This window comes from Carassius auratus, chromosome 22 (assembly GCF_003368295.1).
Source record: "Carassius auratus strain Wakin chromosome 22, ASM336829v1, whole genome shotgun sequence".
NCBI classification, from domain to species: Eukaryota; Metazoa; Chordata; class Actinopteri; order Cypriniformes; family Cyprinidae; genus Carassius; species Carassius auratus.
Genome location: NC_039264.1, coordinates 14,893,307 through 14,899,918, shown reverse-complemented (window position 1 = coordinate 14,899,918; position 6,612 = coordinate 14,893,307).

Sequence of the window (6,612 nt, the reverse complement as noted above, 5' to 3'; positions counted from 1 at the left end):
TCAAAAGCTTGTCTCTCTATTAGAGAAAGCTGTTTCATTCAGTATTCAGTGCAAATCTTGCCAAACTGAAAGATGCTTATGCCTTATGAAATACAATGTTTTCTGCAATGCTGTAAGACAGTTTTATGTGTTAGAAGTTATATGCACAAAAACTTATGTTAGGACTTCAATGATCAAGATTGTCAGTTTACAGCTTTCTGAGTCCAGTAATGTTGAAATAGTGCCTCTGTTCAAATGAAGTGAAATCAAGCCCAAAATCTGCTCAAAAGCTTTTCTCTCTATTAGAGAAAGCTGTTTCATTCAGTATTCAGTGCAAATCTTGCCAAACTGAAACATGCTTATGCCTTATGAAATAACAATGTTTTCTGCAATGCTGTAAGACAGTTTTTAATGTGTTAGAAGTTATATGCACAAAAACTTATGTTAGGACTTCAATGATCAAGATTGTCAGTTTACAGCTTTCTGAGTCCAGTAATGTTGAAATAGTGCCTCTGTTCAAATGAAGTGAAATCTAGCCCAAATCTGCTCAAAAGCTTGTCTCTCTAATAGAGAAAGCTGTTTCATTCAGTATTCAGTGCAAATCTTGCCAAACTGAAAGATGCTTATGCCATATGAAATACAATGTTTGCTGCAATGCTGTAAGACAGTTTTTAATGTGTTAGAAGTTATATGCACAAAAACTTATGTTAGGACTTCAATGATCAAGATTGTCAGTTTACAGCTTTCTGAGTCCAGTAATGTTGAAATAGTGCCTCTGTTCAAATGAAGTGAAATATTCACTTCAGTGCAAATCTTGCCAAACTGAAACATGCTTATGCCTTATGAAATACAATGTTTCTGCAATGCTGTAAGACAGTTTTTAATGTGTTAGAAGTTATATGCACAAAAGCTTATGTTAGGACTTCAATGATCAAGATTGTCAGTTTACAGCTTTCTGAGTCCAGTAATGTTGAAATAGTGCCTCTGTTCAAATGAAGTGAAATCTAGCCCAAATCTGCTCAAAAGCTTGTCTCTCTAATAGAGAAAGATGTTTCATTCAGTATTCAGTGCAAATCTTGCCAAACTGAAAGATGCTTATGCCTTATGAAATACAATGTTTTCTGCAATGCTGTAAGACAGTTTTAATGTGTTAGAAGTTATATGCACAAAAACTTATGTTAGGACTTCAATGATCAAGATTGTCAGTTTACAGCTTTCTGAGTCCAGTAATGTTGAAATAGTGCCTCTGTTCAAATGAAGTGAAATCAAGCCCAAATCTGCTCAAAAGCTTTTCTCTCTATTAGAGAAAGCTGTTTCATTCAGTATTCAGTGCAAATCTTGCCAAACTGAAACATGCTTATGCCTTATGAAATACAATGTTTTCTGCAATGCTGTAAGACAGTTTTTAATGTGTTAGAAGTTATATGCACAAAAACTTATGTTAGGACTTCAATGATCAAGATTGTCAGTTTACAGCTTTCTGAGTCCAGTAATGTTGAAATAGTGCCTCTGTTCAAATGAAGTGAAATCTAGCCCAAATCTGCTCAAAAGCTTGTCTCTCTAATAGAGAAAGCTGTTTCATTCAGTATTCAGTGCAAATCTTGCCAAACTGAAAGATGCTTATGCCATATGAAATACAATGTTTGCTGCAATGCTGTAAGACAGTTTTTAATGTGTTAGAAGTTATATGCACAAAAACTTATGTTAGGACTTCAATGATCAAGATTGTCAGTTTACAGCTTTCTGAGTCCAGTAATGTTGAAATAGTGCCTCTGTTCAAATGAAGTGAAATCAAGCCCAAATCTGCTCAAAAGCTTTTCTCTCTATTAGAGAAAGCTGTTTCATTCAATATTCAGTGCAAATCCTGCCAAACTGAAAGATGCTTATGCCTTATGAACAACAATGTTTTCTGCAATGCTGTAAGACAGTTTTTAATGTGTTAGAAGTTATATGCATAAAAACTTATATTAGGACTTCAATGATCAAGATTGTCAGTTTACAGCTTTCTGAGTCCAGTAATGTTGAAATAGTGCCTCTGTTCAAATGAAGTTAAATCAAGCCCAAATCTGCTCAAAAGCTTTTCTCTCTATTAGAGAAAGCTGTTTCATTCAGTATTCAGTGCAAATCTTGCCAAACTGATAGATGCTTATGCCTTATGAAATACAATGTTTTCTGCAATGCTGTAAGACAGTTTTTAATGTGTTAGAAGTTATATGCACAAAAACTTATGTTAGGACTTCAATGATCAAGATTGTCAGTTTACAGCTTTCTGAGTCCAGTAATGTTGAAATAGTGCCTCTGTTCAAATGAAGTGAAATCAAGCCCAAATCTGCTCAAAAGCTTGTCTCTCTAATAGAGAAAGCTGTTTCATTCAGTATTCAGTGCAAATCTTGCCAAACTGAAAGATGCTTGTGCCTTATGAAATACAATGTTTTCTGCAATGCTGTAAGACAGTTTTTAATGTGTTAGAAGTTATATGCACAAAAACTTATGTTAGGACTTCAATGATCAAGATTGTCAGTTTACAGCTTTCTGAGTCCAGTAATGTTGAAATAGTGCCTCTGTTCAAATGAAGTGAAATCAAGCCCAAATCTGCTCAAAAGCTTTTCTCTCTATTAGAGAAAGCTGTTTCATTCAGTATTCAGTGCAAATCTTGCCAAACTGAAACATGCTTATGCCTTATGAAATACAATGTTTTCTGCAATGCTGTAAGACAGTTTTTAATGTGTTAGAAGTTATATGCACAAAAACTAATGTTAGGACTTCAATGATCAAGATTGTCAGTTTACAGCTTTCTGAGTCCAGTAATGTTGAAATAGTGCCTCTGTTCAAATGAAGTGAAATCTAGCCCAAATCTGCTCAAAAGCTTGTCTCTCTAATAGAGAAAGCTGTTTCATTCAGTATTCAGTGCAAATCTTGCCAAACTGAAAGATGCTTATGCCATATGAAATACAATGTTTGCTGCAATGCTGTAAGACAGTTTTTAATGTGTTAGAAGTTATATGCACAAAAACTTATGTTAGGACTTCAATGATCAAGATTGTCAGTTTACAGCTTTCTGAGTCCAGTAATGTTGAAATAGTGCCTCTGTTCAATTGAAGTGAAATCAAGCCCAAATCTGCTCAAAAGCTTTTCTCTCTATTAGAGAAAGCTGTTTCATTCAGTATTCAGTGCAAATCTTGCCAAACTGAAAGATGCTTATGCCATATGAAATACAATGTTTGCTGCAATGCTGTAAGACAGTTTTTAATGTGTTAGAAGTTATATGCACAAAAACTTATGTTAGGACTTCAATGATCAAGATTGTCAGTGTACAGCTTTCTGAGTCCAGTAATGTTGAAATAGTGCCTCTGTTCAAATGAAGTGAAATCTAGCCCAAATCTGCTCAAAAGCTTGTCTCTCTAATAGAGAAAGCTGTTTCATTCAGTATTCAGTGCAAATCTTGCCAAACTGAAAGATGCTTATGCCATATGAAATACAATGTTTGCTGCAATGCTGTAAGACAGTTTTTAATGTGTTAGAAGTTATATGCACAAAAACTTATGTTAGGACTTCAATGATCAAGATTGTCAGTTTACAGCTTTCTGAGTCCAGTAATGTTGAAATAGTGCCTCTGTTCAAATGAAGTGAAATCTAGCCCAAATCTGCTCAAAAGCTTGTCTCTCTAATAGAGAAAGCTGTTTCATTCAGTATTCAGTGCAAATCTTGCCAAACTGAAAGATGCTTATGCCTTATGAAATACAATGTTTTCTGCAGTGCTGTAAGACAGTTTTTAATGTGTTAGAAGTTATATGCACAAAAACTTATGTTAGGACTTCAATTATCAAGATTGTCAGTTTACAGCTTTCTGAGTCCAGTAATGTTGAAATTGTGCCTCTGTTCAAATGAAGTGAAATCAAGCCCAAATCTGCTCAAAAGCTTTTCTCTCTATTAGAGAAAGCTGTTTCATTCAATATTCAGTGCAAATCTTGCCAAACTGAAAGATGCTTATGCCTTATGAACAACAATGTTTTCTGCAATGCTGTAAGACAGTTTTTAATGTGTTAGAAGTTATATGCACAAAAACTTATGTTAGGACTTCAATGATCAAGATTGTCAGTTTACAGCTTTCTGAGTCCAGTAATGTTGAAATAGTGCCTCTGTTCAAATGAAGTGAAATCAAGCCCAAATCTGCTCAAAAGCTTTTTTCTCTATTAGAGAAAGCTGTTTCATTCAATATTCAGTGCAAATCTTGCCAAACTGAAAGATGCTTATGCCTTATGAACAACAATGTTTTCTGCAATGCTGTAAGACAGTTTTTAATGTGTTAGAAGTTATATGCACAAAAACTTATGTTAGGACTTCAAATGCTCAAGATTGTCAGTTTACCGGTTTCTGAGTCCAGTGATGTTGAAATAGTGCTTCTGTTCAAATGAAGTGAAATCTAGCCCAAATCTGCTCAAAAGCTTGTCTCTCTGTGAGTTAGAGCTGATTCATTCAATATTCAGTGCAAATCTTGCCAAACTGAAAGATGCTTATGCCTTATGAAATAAAATGTTTTCTGCAATGCTGTAAGACTGTTTTTAATGTGTTAGAAGTTATTTGCACAAAAACTAATGTTAGAGCTTCAATGCTCAAGATTGTCAGTTTACAGGTTTCTGAGTCCAGTAATGCTGAAATAGTGCTTCTGTTCAAATGAAGTGAAATCAAGCCCAAATCTGCTCAAAAGCTTGTCTCTCTGTGAGTTAGAGCTGATTCATTCAATATTCAGTGCAAATCTTGCCAAACTGAGAGATGCTTATGCCTTATGAAATAAAATGTTCTCTGCAATGCTGTAAGACAGTTTTTAATGTGTTAGAAGTTACATGCACAAAAACTAATGTTAAAGCTTCAGCAGAGCCATGTTCATTCCTCATCCCTAACAGGACTGATGTTCTTTGTGTTTTTGCTCTTCAGCTGTAAAACAAAAATATGTCTATTAACCAGGTTTAATTACTATTGCTGGTTAAACATATGAACTAAGACATGTAATTAAGTAAATTCACCAAAAGATTCAGGTTAGAGAATTAAATTAATATTGATTACAATTTTCTACAAACCTTACTTGGAGAGGGCTGATCATGACAAGAACTTGCTGAGCTTCACTAGTAGATGTTCAGTTGACAAAACTGAAAAAGGCCATCATGCAACCATCTGCTCGGTTTTTACCTTACAACAGAGCAAAAGACAATATGTAAGTGAGTGGATAGAGTAAATGAGATAAAGAAAAACAGGCAGAGAAAGGCAGAATCTTGTGTTTAAGTTTAATGCAATGAAAGGAAAGAAAGCTGTATCTTCAAGCTATATTGTTCTGAATTATTTTATACATGCAGCATGGTAGCAGGATTTCTGTAAGCAGTTTAAAGACTTCTTCACACCAAGGATGAGTCCATACCACAACTATTTAACATTTAATGACACAGATGAACAACATCATTGGAATATATTTTCCTGCTGATGAACAGTAAAAACAGCCAATCAGAATGCACCTGACTTTAAAAAGCTTGATCATTTAAAGTGGCAGACAACAATATCACTACAGTGTGTATAATAATAAACATAACCTTATCGCCTGCTGGTGTGGATGCTAAAATAGATATTGTAGTTACTATTCTTGGTGTGAACAGCATTAAATGATCTAATTTGGCCAAATTAACTGAAGATCTGATGTGTCACATGACAAGTTAAACCAGCATTTCCAGACTTGCTTTTAGACAGATGTGTTCAATTAAAATCAACATTGTAATAAAGGCTGTGAGGTGTGGACAGATACCATGTAGTGTCAGAATAGGTTAAGACAGCGCTAATAAAGAATACAGTGGACTTAATATAAACATTAGGATATAAACACTCTGACTACTTACAATGGGCACAGTCTGCATGAGAGTTGAGGCAATGGTCAATGACAGCACGATGTAGAGTACGCTTGTACAACATCATCTGAATTTGCTAAAGTTGTATGAATTACTACTACTTTGCACAGGGCTTGTACTAATGGGGTCATGGGGTATGTAAAAAAGTAAAAAAACATTTACTAAAGTTCTTTCGAGCTTTTGGTCTTCTCCGTTAACACACAAGTTAATCAAACTCATCCCTCTTCACAAACAAAAGGGGTTTGACAAGAGTTTGAAAGACCTTCCATTTTACATTTACATTTTATCCACAGCGACTTAAATTGCATTCTTGCCAACGAATTTTCTCCTAACATGCATTCCCTTCCTTTGGTCTTCCTTTTCAACTGAAATAAAGAAAAAGGAAAATTTTGTTGTTGGTTGTTTTAATACATGTATGTTTAGACAGTGTGTTAGAAATTATCTGTGAACAAAATATTTGAAAGGAAGGACTATAAGAAAGGTTATTAACACAAAGTAAGGATAAATTAATTAAAGTGAATCAGTTATAACTAAATGTCTTCAGCATTACCTGTGAAGTGTTGAACCTGTGAAGGACTTCAGCTTCCCTGATAACTTCAATTTCAGCATTGAGCTTAGTGTTCCCTGTTAATACTAGCAGCTTTTTGACAGAACTGATCAAAATCTGATTCTGAGCTTTGAAAATATGCCATGATGAACACGAGAAATGAAGTAAGAAAAATATGTGTGACTGAATTACGAA